The following is a 14,108-nucleotide window of genomic DNA, read 5'->3' as shown; positions in this document are numbered from 1 at the left end:
TTGTTGACCATCAAAATTGATGATTTTGCTCCACGTAAGGTGATTATCAAATTGACTATCACTTTTTTACTATGGTTTGTTGGTGACAGCTATTTAGGTGTCATTTTCATATATTTTGATTAATTTTTTGTGAGAAAGTTAATTTGTGTGAACTTCAGCTCCACTATAAATTTAAAATTTAGTGAAAAAAATAAAAATACCTATATGAAAGTTAAATAAAAATAAGTGAACTGTAATGTACACTTCAATAGAAATGTACTATTAGAGCACCAGAACGAGAAATAACTACAAAAAAGATTAATTGCTGAGAATCAACTTAAGGAATAAAGCAACTTGGAACTTCCTAACCCAATGTTACTATGTAACTTTCTATGAATATTTATAAATAAGTTATTTACAACATTATGTATGCATATAAATTATACGTTTGTGTATGCTTTGCGGTGACTCCTATCCTTCAACTGGCTGCAACTTTAAATCTTCTTGGGGGTGCAGTTGGTTCTGTGTCCACTTTTCATTAAAATTGAGCCCTTAGCTTCAACAAAAAAATATATTTTTTTTTGAAAAATAAAACAAATATTTTTATTAATTTATAACTAGTATTAAGTTTATTTAGAGTATACTTACATTTTCGCAGAAACAATACTTTGCAAATTCGAAATTCAACACAATAAACACAATAGCTGATCGAAATGACATTTATCCCTGTTGCAACTTGTACACAGTCTCCCAAACTTGGGTAAGTGCTGCCAGTAAATAGTAAAGTTTTAGCGATCACTTTACACAGAACAAAGAAAGGTTGATAATCAAAATTGACTATCAAAACAGTGACAATCAACTATCGCCTTACGCGATTCCACCCCTGTTTTGGTGTGATTGATTTCTTTGATGAAGTAAGATGTTATGCTACGAGTATATTTTATTTTAATTTTATTTCACAATTTATCAATTTTAAAACACTTTGTCACATTTGAGAAAAATGACATGTCATACAGATTTAGTACGATACTAATAAGAAAAGTAGCCATTTGGTGATTTTAACTTTAGTAAAATGTTAAGAAGATAGTACGATACTAAACTCGTTTAAAATTATCAAAATCCTTTTTTTAACCTAGTATCATACTAAAAATGATTAAACATCGTACTAAATCGTCTAAAATTTTGCGCCATTGTTTTTAATATTTGGTAAGCTTAAAAACAAAATTCCAGCTGACAGCTTTAAAAGGAAAACATCAACTTGGAAGAAATATTTTTTTTTAATTGATAAGACTGTTTTTTGACTCAAGTATTTCAAGGACATTCATTTAATGCAAAAAATTGTTGAAAATATTTGATAAAAGTTTTTAGAAAAATCAATAGGCTGCTTAAATTTGATTAAAGTTGTTTTTAGACTTTAAACTCTTAGAAACAAAGAAAATCGTTCACTTGAAACTTTTTTTAACTTGCATAAAATGTCGATATTTATTACTGCCTTAGGCCTCGGCCACGCAGTAAGCGGCTGAGCGGCTAAGCGGCTGAGCGGCAAGCGGCTGAGCGGCAACTCTAAGCGACGTATGGCCATGCACTAAGCGGCTGAGCGGCTGAGCGGCAACTCTTGCGACGTATGGCCAGGCACTGAGCGACTGCTTTTGAGCGATTAGTAGTTAAAATGCCGTTGTCAAGAACAGTTCGCCGTATTTTACTGGCGGAAAATCGTTTGTTTTTGTACAAATTACTTAAACGTTTACAAAAAAGAAGACGATTTGGTGTTCATCCGATTAATCAATTAAGATCGGAGTTTGAAGAATTTAATCATTTATTTTTAAATCTACGAAAATTTCCAGATAGATTCTGGCAATATCTACGTATGTCTATCGAATCTTTTGATTTGCGGCTTGAAAAAGTGCGTCCTAGATTAATAAAACAAAGAATTGCTATTGCTATTGCTCCAGAAAACAGGTTTGGTTGCTGAGCGGCGCCGCTTAGCATTAAAACAGGTTTGGTTGCTGAGCGGCGCCGCTTAGCCGCTCAGAATTTTGTTTCGCCGCTCGCTCATTGCGTGGCCGCTTCTATGTGATTTCATATGTTTTATATTTTTTTTTCCGCTCAGCCGCTCAGCCGCTTACTGCGTGGCCGCGGCCTTAAAGCATTTGGACAAAAAGGAAGCGTTGGAAAAAAGGGAAAGATTTAGGAGGAGATATTTTTACACATTACCCTCATATGAGAGGGAAAAACAAAGTTGGCTGAAGCATTCCACATTCTTCATGTACTGCAAAAAAAAAGTGTATCCATACCAATAAATTGAATTTAAGGAATGGGGATTTTAAAAGTTCGAGTATTGAGGCAGAATTTTTCGATGCAACTGATAGCTATTTCGATAGACTTATAGATTTTTAGATTAAGATTTTATTTTTCAATAATAAAGTTTACAAAATTTAAAATTAAAATTTTAATAAATAAAAAGTTATGGGTGTGGCATTGCCGTCTGCCCGATTGATTCATTAAACATTTTGTAAGTAAGTATTATAAAACAATAAATTTAAAGTAATTTAAATGAAAATTATAGGGTTATCCATCTAAATAATAGCACTTAGCCCATGTCTGATTTGACAGGTAATCAGTTGTATCTTTCGCTTATACAACGCTGGAAACAACGCTTAGAGAAGATGCCGATTTTTCCAAAAAAGGACATATTTTCAGCTGAAGATCATTTTGATCTTGGCGGGTATGTAAAGAAGAAATCTTGTCGCATTTGGGGCACAGAAAAAAAGCACGCATATTTGAGAATTTTTTTTTGTTCCCAAAAATAAGAGGAGGATATTATGAACATTTGGGTTTAACATTACGAAGCTACGTACCACACAGCCGAAGCTACACTCGATGTTTTTATAGCATTTTCAGAAAAAAAAGTAATTTGGCGAAACCTAGAGTATAAAACTAAGTGGTCTTTAATTTTCAATGCAAATTGACAAAGATGACACTTGCTATCAAAGCAAAACTTATCAACAAATTGTTTTTCTGTCGATTTCATAAATTAGAAAAGTGATGAAAAATCCAAAAACTTCCGTATAATTTATAACAATTCCAAATGCTGAGATTTCGAATGGTGTTTAATTTCACCAAGCTGTAACCAAAGAGCTGTGTGTGTTGACAATGGAAGATATCTTAGGATTTTCACGTTTTGAAGGAAAACGGCAAAAAGCTGCTTAAATGTTGGTGGCGTTTATTATGATTATTTCCTTAGACTCGTCGGTGTCTTAAGTTCTTCCTTTTTTCCGTTCTCACGATTTTCAACCAAATTAAATCTTAAAACTATCATATTTATTTAACATATAGGTGTAGTTGCCGTGGCGTTTGCTGCGTGGCATGCAGCGTTGCCCTGTTGGAACCACATGTCGGCTAGGTCCATATGGTTCAATTTGGGCCACAAGAAATAAGTTATCATCGTTATGTAGCACTCGCTGTTGAAGGTGACCGCCTCACTAACGTAGTTCTTAAGAAAGTACGCACCAATTACGCCGCTGGTCCAAAATCCACACTAAACGATAACTTTTTGAGGATATATTATCACCTGGTGAACCTCGCGTGGGTTGGTGTCGTCCTATACACCTACGGCAATTTTGCTTGTTAAACAGTCGTTCATCCAAAAATGCCCCTCGGGGTTCTCTTCCAAACGATTCGAAGCCCAGTCAGCAAACCATGGTCATGAATTTTGAGCTCCTGGGTCGGTTAGAGCTTGAACGGATGTACGGACAAGTCCCGGTGCAAAATCCGCAAGTTGAAGTATGTGAAAGGCCAAGTTCTTGTTCACGGCGGCGGGGAATAGACTGCCTCGGGTCCTGCTGTACACTTTCACGATCTTGCGTTCCTAGAACGAACAGGTTTTGGATGATTGTTTATTGAACCGGTCGTGTCAAATTTAGCCAACAAACGTTGGAGAGTCAACTGTGAAGGGCCACCACGTCTACCGTAAAATGCCCACAACGTTTGTGTTAACGAAAACTCATTTTGATAATACAGTAATATCATTTGATCGTGCTTTGGCATTAACAACTGAGATTTTACAGATGTCACCAAAACAAAATGGCGCCAAAAAACCCCAATACTTCCTTTTCCAATTCATAGCGATTGTATAAGCTTAACAAGTTTTTATTGGAATAAGATGTAAGATGTTAACTAAAATTACACATCTGGCAACGTTACGGAATATGGGACTTGTCCCTTGTCCTTAGCAAAAGTTAGGGAAAACTTGTCCGAATAAGAATAGTAACCAAGGAATAATCTGTTAGGATAGGAACAATTTGAGGAAACTAGAAAACAATCGGTCAGCCAAAACTTTGTCCATTCCTCACTTAGAGAAGTGAAAAAATATGTGGGCACTTGGAAAGAAAATAAGTATTTTGAGTTCAGATCCAACAATTGTGAAACAGCCCTGTGGCTGTACTGGAGATTGGTACTCAAATTAGCCTAATGCAGAAGACGAATTGATGTTGAAGTCTCGCCACACTTTATGAAGTATCCTGTCATAAGTCACTGTGAGTTGAAAGCTGGTAAATGGCAAGTTATGGCAAAAACTACTCCTTCAGGGTTTAAAATACGCGTTTCTTCTAGGTATACAGAATACATCTTTCTCTAATATCGTTTTTAACAGCGGAAATTAACTCATAGTGTTCTTTTCTTTTAAAGAAATGAAATTTTCGAAAAAAAAAGTTTTCTTTTGTACTTTTTATGAATAACTTATAGAACTATCCAAGTAACGGACTGATTTTTCTGTTTGATGTTGTAAATTTGGCTCATTTAATAATACATAAGAAGCAAATAAAACACAATTTAAAAATATATATTTTCACGAAAATATTATTTAAAACTCAACCATATTTTACTATGAATTTGTCTTTTGTTCAAATTGGTTTATGTTTTATTTTTTGACTTTTGATATTTTTCTTTTTCTTATAAAGAACATTTAAATCAGTTTTGTTGAAATTGCTTAGATCTCACTTTTATTTTACCCCGAAAAGAATAACATCATCTTTGCTATTTATTCAAAGCTCATTTTATATTCTTTATGGACTTGTTTTTGTCCATTTATATGAAAACTTATTTCAACCCAAATACTGTGTACCTACGAAACCTACGAAAAACAAAAATCTTCATCCGTAACGAGACTGAAGGGAATTTCTTCTTTTTCTTCCTTTTGGGGTTAAATAAAAGCACTTATAAAAATTGATAAAAGGGATAAATAAATAAATTCGAATGAAACATCGCTATTATAGTAAATTTAGGGTATATTTGATTTTTATAGTTATACCTTTGAATTGTAAATAAACTCCATGTTTTGTTTTTTGTTTTTTGCTTTCGCAATTGACCTTTTGGTTTTTGTTCGTAATCTTTAAATTAAGGAATGATGTTATATTAATAATGGTGTTGGAGACCATTTATTTATATGCCCTTAGCAGTTTTTAAAAGGTTCCTCATTTAATTAAAGTTGAAAAAAAGTTAAACATGCTGAGAACCTTTTGTGATCACAGGTTCAAGCCAATAAAGCACAAGCCACCATTATGAAAAAATTGACATTTGGATCGGATGTGAAATATCAAGCGAAACTCAAGTAAGGTATTGAGAAAACAAAACACATTTTATCACTTTATTTGCAACATTTGTGGCGTATGTGGAACTTTTTACAAAAGTAACTCAAAATGTGGTGGAACTATTTTTGATTTTAAATTTAATTTCCTGTTATTTCAAACTGAATGAATCCGGATATTTCAACGGAAAATATATTAAAAATACGGAAATAAAAACAAAAATCCACATCAAGCTACTAGTATACCCGTTGGTGGCAGGAAGCTTCAAAGTATGTTTTAAAAGTAAATCAGAAAACATTACAATTATTTTCCACATTAATGTTTTATGTTAACACCAAAAAGTATGCAATAAACAAAAGTAGATTTAGATGTGGTTAAAACGTAATAGCTTACCAAAAAAAAACATGTTTTACGTCAATTGGTTGTGAATTTTGTTAGTATTTAAAATATTTATGCAATTATCGTTCTTCAACGTAATCAGAAAACGCTTAAAACGTAATAGCTTTTACCACTCATTGGCTATTTAAACAGTGAAGTCAAGTATTAAAACTACAATCCTATTCTCTTATTTAAAGGCTTCCATCTATATTCTTATGGATATTAAAATGAATTGCTGTGCGGTAGTTTTACTTAATTTCAGAAACAGCTCGACCAATTTCGAAAGTTTTTTTTTGTTTTGTGTATTACAATTAAGAATGGTTTAGGATCTGGAAAAATTGTTTAATTTCACTGCCTTTGGCAACGATCCGATCGCAGAAAGAAATTGCCTTAGCGTTAGCTTCATTTGGAATAGCAGCAACTTTTTTCAAAGGGGGAAACACCGAACATTCTTCATAAATCCCTAGAAGTACCACAATGCCAAACATTTAACAGGTTGGCAGGCGATACATAGAAGTTTGAAAGATCTTCATGATAACCATAAAATGTTTGGTGGAGCCCTCATTTTGTTTTCAGTGGATTTTTGTCAAACTCTTCCGTTCCGATTGTTTCTCGATCAACTGAAGCTGAAATCATCTAATTTAAGGTGTAAATGTAAAAACACTTAGAATGACAGCTAATACGCATGTACTCTGGCAAAAAGGTCAAGTTGGAGATCTGTTTCCAAAACAATAATGTTTGTTTTGGTTCTTGTGAACTTATGGAATTGAAAAAGGAACTGATTCAACGTGTTTTAACTGAAGTAGCACAGCAAATCATCTATACTAATTGAGCGAAAGATTATTATTGGCAGAAGAAACAGAAGAGGCGATGTCTTATCCTACGGAATTTATCAATTTATTGAACTGAACACATCCTTCAATGAAAACAATTTTTTTTTTTTAAATAATTAAGTCGTTTTCAATGAACAGTTGATTATTGATTACAAAGCTCGGAACATTATAGTTCCACTAAAAGCTGTAAGTTTCATTGTTTAACTCTTACTTCAAATGCTTATATCCAATCAGGAAATTTGTGTTCAATAGCAAAAACCTTCAATGAACCCTATAAACAATCTGTCAAAAAATTAAAAAAGAGGCTGGAATGAAACCCACACTTCCCTTGTTTTCTTGGCGTTCTAAAAATAGTATAGTAGAAAATTCCCAAGAAACCCCATCGGTACAACTGAAAGAAGACCTGTCAAAAAAATAATAATAAACAAAAACAAAAATAGAAGAAAGTTTTGTAGAAGTCAAAAGTTAAAATTAACTTCAGAAAAAAATCTAACTAAATCTAATAAAATAGACAATTTTCAAGAAGAAATGGTAAATGGAAATTGAGATTCTACAATAAAAGTTCATTTAACAATTGCAGATTTGAAACAAATTAAAACTTCAAGAAGGAGGTTTTTTCTTAGACTACTACATTAACATGTGGTGTTGAAGCGAGCTGGAAGCTTGAATCAATTCTTTATATACCTGAATCAAGTTGAAATGAGCTTTATTGGTCTCGATTTCGGTCGGGGCTCGGAGTCGAGTCAGAATTTATGAAGAAAAGCCTGTATGGAGGAGTTGGTTTTACAGATAATGCATTATTGTCTGTTTATTTGTATATTAGTGTACAAAAAATATATAGTTTTGTTTTGATCAAATTAAAAAAAAAATTGCAAATGGAGTAGGTTGCATATTCTTATATGGTGCTGAACTGTTCAGTTCTTCATTGTTTAATACGAGTCAAACTATCTCACTTGCACTTCATAAGAAACATAGAAACACCATTTGCATTTTAGAAAGTGCTGTCAAACTTACTCACTTTTAAATCTTCTTGTGCGGTGGAAACACCAAAAAGATTTATTTAATCTAAAATGAGATAAACCTTTGGTTGAAACATAGCAAAACTTAATTATCTTTTCTATTGTTTTCCCTTGCAAAATAGTAACAGTTAATCCATTTTCATTAACAAAATTAAATATTATCAACAGTAACAGATTGATTTTTTTCGCCAATGGAAAACTAATGTTTCCAAATGCACAACTACTCAACGAACACAGACATCGAGTTACAAATGCTAGATCAATGGTACCAACATTTGAGAACGAAATCACATAAAATCCATTCGAGACTCGTATAAATATCAAAAGCCGTCCGAAGTAAGATTCTACTTTAACGGGTACTGATAACTTACTATCCCTTACCTAAAACGTTTGCAGGTTTTCGTGTTCTGTTAAAAAAGTTATAGGTTGAGTTATTCTAAAAAAAAATTAAAAATGTTTGCATATGAAGAAATAATTCGATTTCAAAATATATTTTGGTTAAGGAGATTTTTATTCGAAAACCATTTTTTAAGAATTATAGTAGCTTTTTCAAAAAAGTTTGTATTCCTACTATAAACAAATACAAATTGAATGAATGAAACTTGTTTAAAGTCAATGTTTTCTATTATTCGCGAGAAATTGAGAACTGGATGTCAATTATTACCAAATTTGCGTACTATTTTTCGTAGATTTTAATTTTTTTATGAAAAAAACTGACTGATTTTTATTAAAAATATATTGAATGCGAGAACCATATTTTGTGTAAGGTAAAAATAGTTTAAAGCCAATATTTTTAAATTTTGAAAAGTTTTTAAGTCGAAAGGAAATTGTTACCAAGTTTTAGTATTGTTTTTTTAGGTTTTTATTTTTTGATTCCATTTTCTTTTCAAAATTTTACTGAATGTTAACAACAATATGTTTTAGAAAATAAAATTAGTTTGAAGACATTATATCAAAATTTTATAAAGATATTTGAGTCGAAAAACAATTTTTACCAACTTTGAGTAATATTTTGTTTATGTTTTTATTTCTTATAAATATAACTATCAAATCGATTTTTCTTAAAATTTTACCAGATGTTAAAAACGTTTCTTTTTTCGTAACACAAATTGTTTTGGAGATGAAATAATTTTTTATTCATAAAATTTTCGAAGTGACACATTTTTTTTTCTCAGTTTTTTCGATTTATAAGAAGAACCGTTCATTGGATTTGTTTGCAAAATTAAATTCGTTTGTTATCATGTTACAATATATAACATACAATTTAATTCAAGTCTCTAGCGTTTTTCGTTCGTGAGATATTTGGGGTAAACCAAAAAGTTCTCCTTTTTTAAAACTGCTATTGTAAAAAAACCATCCACTAAATTTTCTTGAGAGCCCTATCTGCATCTTTCTGCACTATTATCTGTATAACAAAATTTATTTTAAGATGATATCTCTTCTCGTTCTTGAGTTGGGCCGACGAAAAAACTTTTCGAACGTACGTACACACGCACAGACATCTTTCAAAAATCTTTTATTTCGACCGTAGGAAACGTCGAAAAATTTAAAAATTTTCAATTCGTCAAATCGGACCCATTACAATAACTAAGTAAAAAATATATCAATTTTTGCATGATTTGAAATACAAAATAGTAACTATACGAAACTTTATTTGAACCTTTATTTAATTTAAAGCATGTTTGCAGAGATAGTTGACCATTTAAAGTCTCCATCGAGGATTTCATAGAGCCGGGGAAAACTCAGTTCGAAATACAGCCGTCGAATCTCTTGGAGTAGAGGACACGATGCAGGTGCTCCGATGTTACTAAGGCTACAGATTTGTGGAAGATCAGTTCGATGCGGCATATAGAGTTAAGATTCGGTATTTCGACTCGGGCTCTAAATATGTAACTTAAAGCCTCGAAAACTCGTTACTGGAATAATTATCCTGTGATGTTATGTGGTGGTTGAAGTTTCTACACACAGAAAAAAAATCGTGTAAAATCAAAAATAATAATAATGATTCAACATTTTTTTGCTATGATTTTGCTCTAATGGCGTTTCGTGTTGATTTAAAATGATTTTCTTGTAAGACAAGCGTAAATTCTTTTCGTTTTAAAATAACGTGATATCAGCTTAATTTGAAAAGATTATCGTATTGATATAACTGGTTAATTCCTGTTGAATCAAAATGACTACCATTTTAAAATAATACGCATATCCTCTTGAATCAAATCGATTTTAAAATTGAAGTAACGCGATGATCCCTGTTAAAAAAAATGATATTCACCTTAAAACAAAATCAGAATTCGAATTGAATCAACATGGCTCTCATGTCAAAATAACATGATAGTTCCTTTCAAAATAATTCCTTGTCGTATTAAAACAACTTGAATTTTCCTCGAAAAATCAATATGTTTTCATTTTAAAGCAAGATGAGAATTAACTTTGAATTAAAATGGCGCTCATGTTAAATTAACATGAAGGGTTCTGTTGAGTTGGTGATCCTGTGAACAAACATACATACAGAAATGCATAATGCATTTTTTTGTGTTATAAATTATTCATTCTTTATTTTATTCTTTAAAAATATATTAAAATACATTAATTTCAAAAATATATTTAATATATATATTTTAATTAATTTAAATTTTTTGTTATGAAAAAAAAAAATTCTTCTAAAATGATATTTATAACATCGGCCCAAAATGAGTCTATTAGGTGGTTATTGACCTTTTAAAATTGCTTTGCCGCTTTGCCCTTTAAGCTTTCTTCGAGAAGATGTTCTAGTTTTTAAAATAAAAAAGAATAAAAAAAATTAGAATACATTCAAAACGTTTGAAATATTAATTTTTACTTTCGATAATTGAGAATTCAAATATGAGCTCGTTGATGGCGTTGGTGTGGGACAACCAATGAGTTGTGTTTTTAACCAGGAAATTACTTTATTGGCAATCGAATCCGACAAACTTTCATCGGCAATCCCAAACTGCAAAGAGAGGAATATTATAGTTCTTACTAAATAACACTTTTTTTTAATTCAAGAAGGATTTATTATTACCTCAGTTTTCCTCCAGCTTTTTTTTAATTCAAGAAGGATTTATTATTACCTCATTTTTCCGCCAGCTTCTCTCTGAAAGTTGCACGTAGGCCAATGAGTGGTATTGCTTCTTTAATGTCTTCTTTCGACAAATACTGCAAACTCTCTTAGGTTATGGACGCCCCTGAGAAAAAGAAAAGGGAGTATTTATTGAACGATGACGATATAATATTTTGTATTGATATTAATAAAAAATAAATCATAACCGATTATATTGTACTTATTGTAGTTATGTACTTACTTATTAAATAATATTTTGCCTCCGGCAAGTTAAAGTTATCCAGCAGCTCGTCCAACTTTGTTTGACTTTGGTCCAACACTGGTACTGATGGCAAATTAAGAATAATATTTCCTTGGTACGTTACTGACTCACTTAACACAAAATCATTACTTTGTACATCCATTACAAATAATCTTTTTAACACTTCACTTCAGTTTATTAAAACGAACTCTTCCGACCGAAAGCTAAAACGCAAATGCCACTGCCACCACACTGCAAGCAGTGGTCGAAAAGATAACGGACCTTTTTGTCTCGTTTGGCAAATCTTAATCAAAAATCAACACAATTTGATGCAGTAAGAACACTACTCCCTCTTACTTCAACACGATTCCTTTTTGTTTTAAAACTATTAAATGTTGATTAGCTACTAAACAGTTTTTGAGCTGAGACGCGCAATCAAATAAACTCAAAGAAAAACAAAAATGCTAATGCAACCAGAGAAAAGGCGCTGAAATCATAACGGATCTTTTTCGTCTGTCGGCAAATCTCAGCGTATTTCAACTTGACTCCGTTTTATTTCCAAACGATTTACTTTTTTTAAAAAAACGATTTCATGTTGATCGAATACAAAAGCAACAATTATGCATCGTTTTGATTTTACATTTCCTGTTTTAATCCGAATGTTAACACGACTCCGTTTTATTTCAACATGACGTACTTTTTTTTAAACGATTTCATGTTGATTAAATACTAAAGGAACAATAATCTTTCGTGTTGATTTTACATTCGGTTTGTTTTCTGTTTTAATCCGATTATTAACACGATCCCCTTTTATTTCAACCCGATTTACTTTTTTTTAATCTGATTTAAAGTTAATTTTAAAAGAAATACTTTAAAATCAACACTTAATTAATAATAATGACAGTTCAAAAAGCATTCATGTTAAAATAACCACTAAAAATATCAACTTAAAACGAAACCATTTCAAATCTAAATGAAAAAAAAATTGATTTAAAAACTGTTTACCATTGTGAAAACAATAATTTGTCATGTTGATTTTACATTGGATTATTTTTCTGTGTGTATACACATATCTTGATAATGTTTTTGAGGCTCTTGAAAGATGTTCACTGAAGATATGTTCATCAGTTCTGGCGATTAGATCATTGAACATGATGTGCCATTGATTCAAATTGGACTCCAAAAAGAAAAGATAACTGCCATTCAAAGAAGCTATCTGGTTCCATTCCTTAAACGGGGAGGCATTTGTTTGCATAAGACTTGTCAAAATGGATTTGCGAATGCTTCTTTCATCCCTCCTCAACTTTCAATATGTAGTCTGAGTTGGTTTTAAGGTTTGTAATGTAAAGAAGTATTATGCCAGACCTTACATATATATCATAATTGGGCGTTGAAGAAGGCAATCTGAACAAGCGTTTGAAGAAATACCTTTGCACAGCTTCAAACTTCTCCAGTTGTAAATATTCAAAAACTTGGGTACCGTAGCACATGCAGCAATTCCCGGTTGCTTGAAAAACACGATATATATATTTAAGACCGATTTTTTGGTTAGAGCAAAACTTAAGCCACATCAAGTTTAGAGCTACTTTGGTTTCGTCGCTTTTTTCTTTTACGTGTTTCGAAACGTTAAGATTGTAAGACAGCAAAACTATAAGATATTTAAAATAATGAACGACCTCAATAGGGACCAGTTTTCTTCTGCGAGTCTTCTTCTCTGAAGCCGTTCAAAAATCATTATTTGTTTTGTTAGTATTGTCGCAGAGACTCCAGGATTCACAAAATATATTAAGTTTGTTGATTTGCAGCTGAATGCTTGATGGATTAAAAGCCCGTAAAACTAAATGGTTGGCGTGAAGCAAAACTTTTATTTGTATACCAGCAAAGAGTATTCCACCCGAAAGTACATCACAAACGTCATCAATAAACAAGCGAATAATATCGGGCTTAATATACACCCTTGGGAGACACCTGATGTTGTTTCAAACCATTCAGAGAGTTTAGTTCCGTCGCATACTGCTACTGCATCATGGAGCAAGAAAATTGAAACATAACATTCAGAATTTACGTAAAACTACTAAGAATGACAATTTGTACATCAAGGCATTACTATTTACCTTGTCAAAGGCATATAATTTCTTTTTCTGCTTAATCGATCTCCTGGCAATACTCGTCGGAGCGAATATATGGTCTTGCATTGAGAAACCCCATCGAAATCCTGCCTGAAACGTGGTGAGTTGGTTGTTGTTCTCAATCCATTCCGTCAAACTTTCATAAAGAATTGAAGTTAGAATCTTTTTTAGCAAGTTGAGAATCGAGATTCCTCTATTGTCCTCTGGCTGATTGATATCTCCTTTTTCGAAAGTTGCAAATATAACCACTTTGTTGAAATTGTTTTGAAGAAAAGAATTTTCATAAAGTTTGTTGAAATATGCCAGAAGATGATTTTTAAACGGTTCCGTACAGTTTTTTTTGCAACATTGTTGACGAAGTCACCATTTTTTGGCACAAAATGTTTTGAAATCCTTGTAAATATGAAGATAAATATTTTTAAAAATAAGACTCACAACAGAACAACTTAAGATCATTAATCAAAACATTTGTTTTTTGTGTACAAGTATGATTTCGGCTGTTACTGTGGGCAAATGGAGCTGAGGCCTTGATAACCCTTGTAATATGTTCATCATAACTTTCTAAACTGTTATATTGATACGATAAGGAATAGAGCTGATGTTACGGCTTAATAATTATTTGAATATATTGGCACAACTGAATTAGTATCTAGTGTTGATTTATTTGAGGAAACGTTTTTCGTTACGGACACTAGATCATGCGATTTATAGCCCCAGCTTGAATATTTTCTGTTGGGTTACATAAAGGCGCTAGTCTGGATCGTCGATAAGACCGAAACGATTAACCACTTGGAGGATAACTATAGTCGTGCTATTGCTCATATACCGCTACAAATGTTCGAAAAAGTCAACGAAAATAAGA

The 14,108-nt window shown here is 32.0% G+C and overlaps 1 protein-coding gene and 1 long non-coding RNA gene across 3 annotated transcripts in view; both read right to left on the bottom strand.

Annotated features, from left to right (window-relative positions):
- Window positions 1–14,108, bottom strand: part of LOC129942462 (muscarinic acetylcholine receptor DM1) — a 120,365-nt gene that overhangs the window by 15,125 nt on the left and 91,132 nt on the right. The gene's annotated exons all lie outside the window — the stretch shown is intronic.
- Window positions 10,500–10,855, bottom strand: LOC129942463 (uncharacterized). The gene is made up of 3 exons (XR_008781036.1): window positions 10,838–10,855; window positions 10,634–10,765; window positions 10,500–10,562 (listed from the first exon to the last, which is right to left on the bottom strand). It is a non-coding gene; the product is annotated as an uncharacterized LOC129942463 (long non-coding RNA).

This window comes from Eupeodes corollae, chromosome 1 (assembly GCF_945859685.1).
Source record: "Eupeodes corollae chromosome 1, idEupCoro1.1, whole genome shotgun sequence".
Lineage (NCBI taxonomy): Eukaryota > Metazoa > Arthropoda > Insecta > Diptera > Syrphidae > Eupeodes > Eupeodes corollae.
The sequence above is the reverse complement of the archived record's forward strand: the minus strand, read 5'-3'. Positions and strand labels throughout refer to the sequence as shown.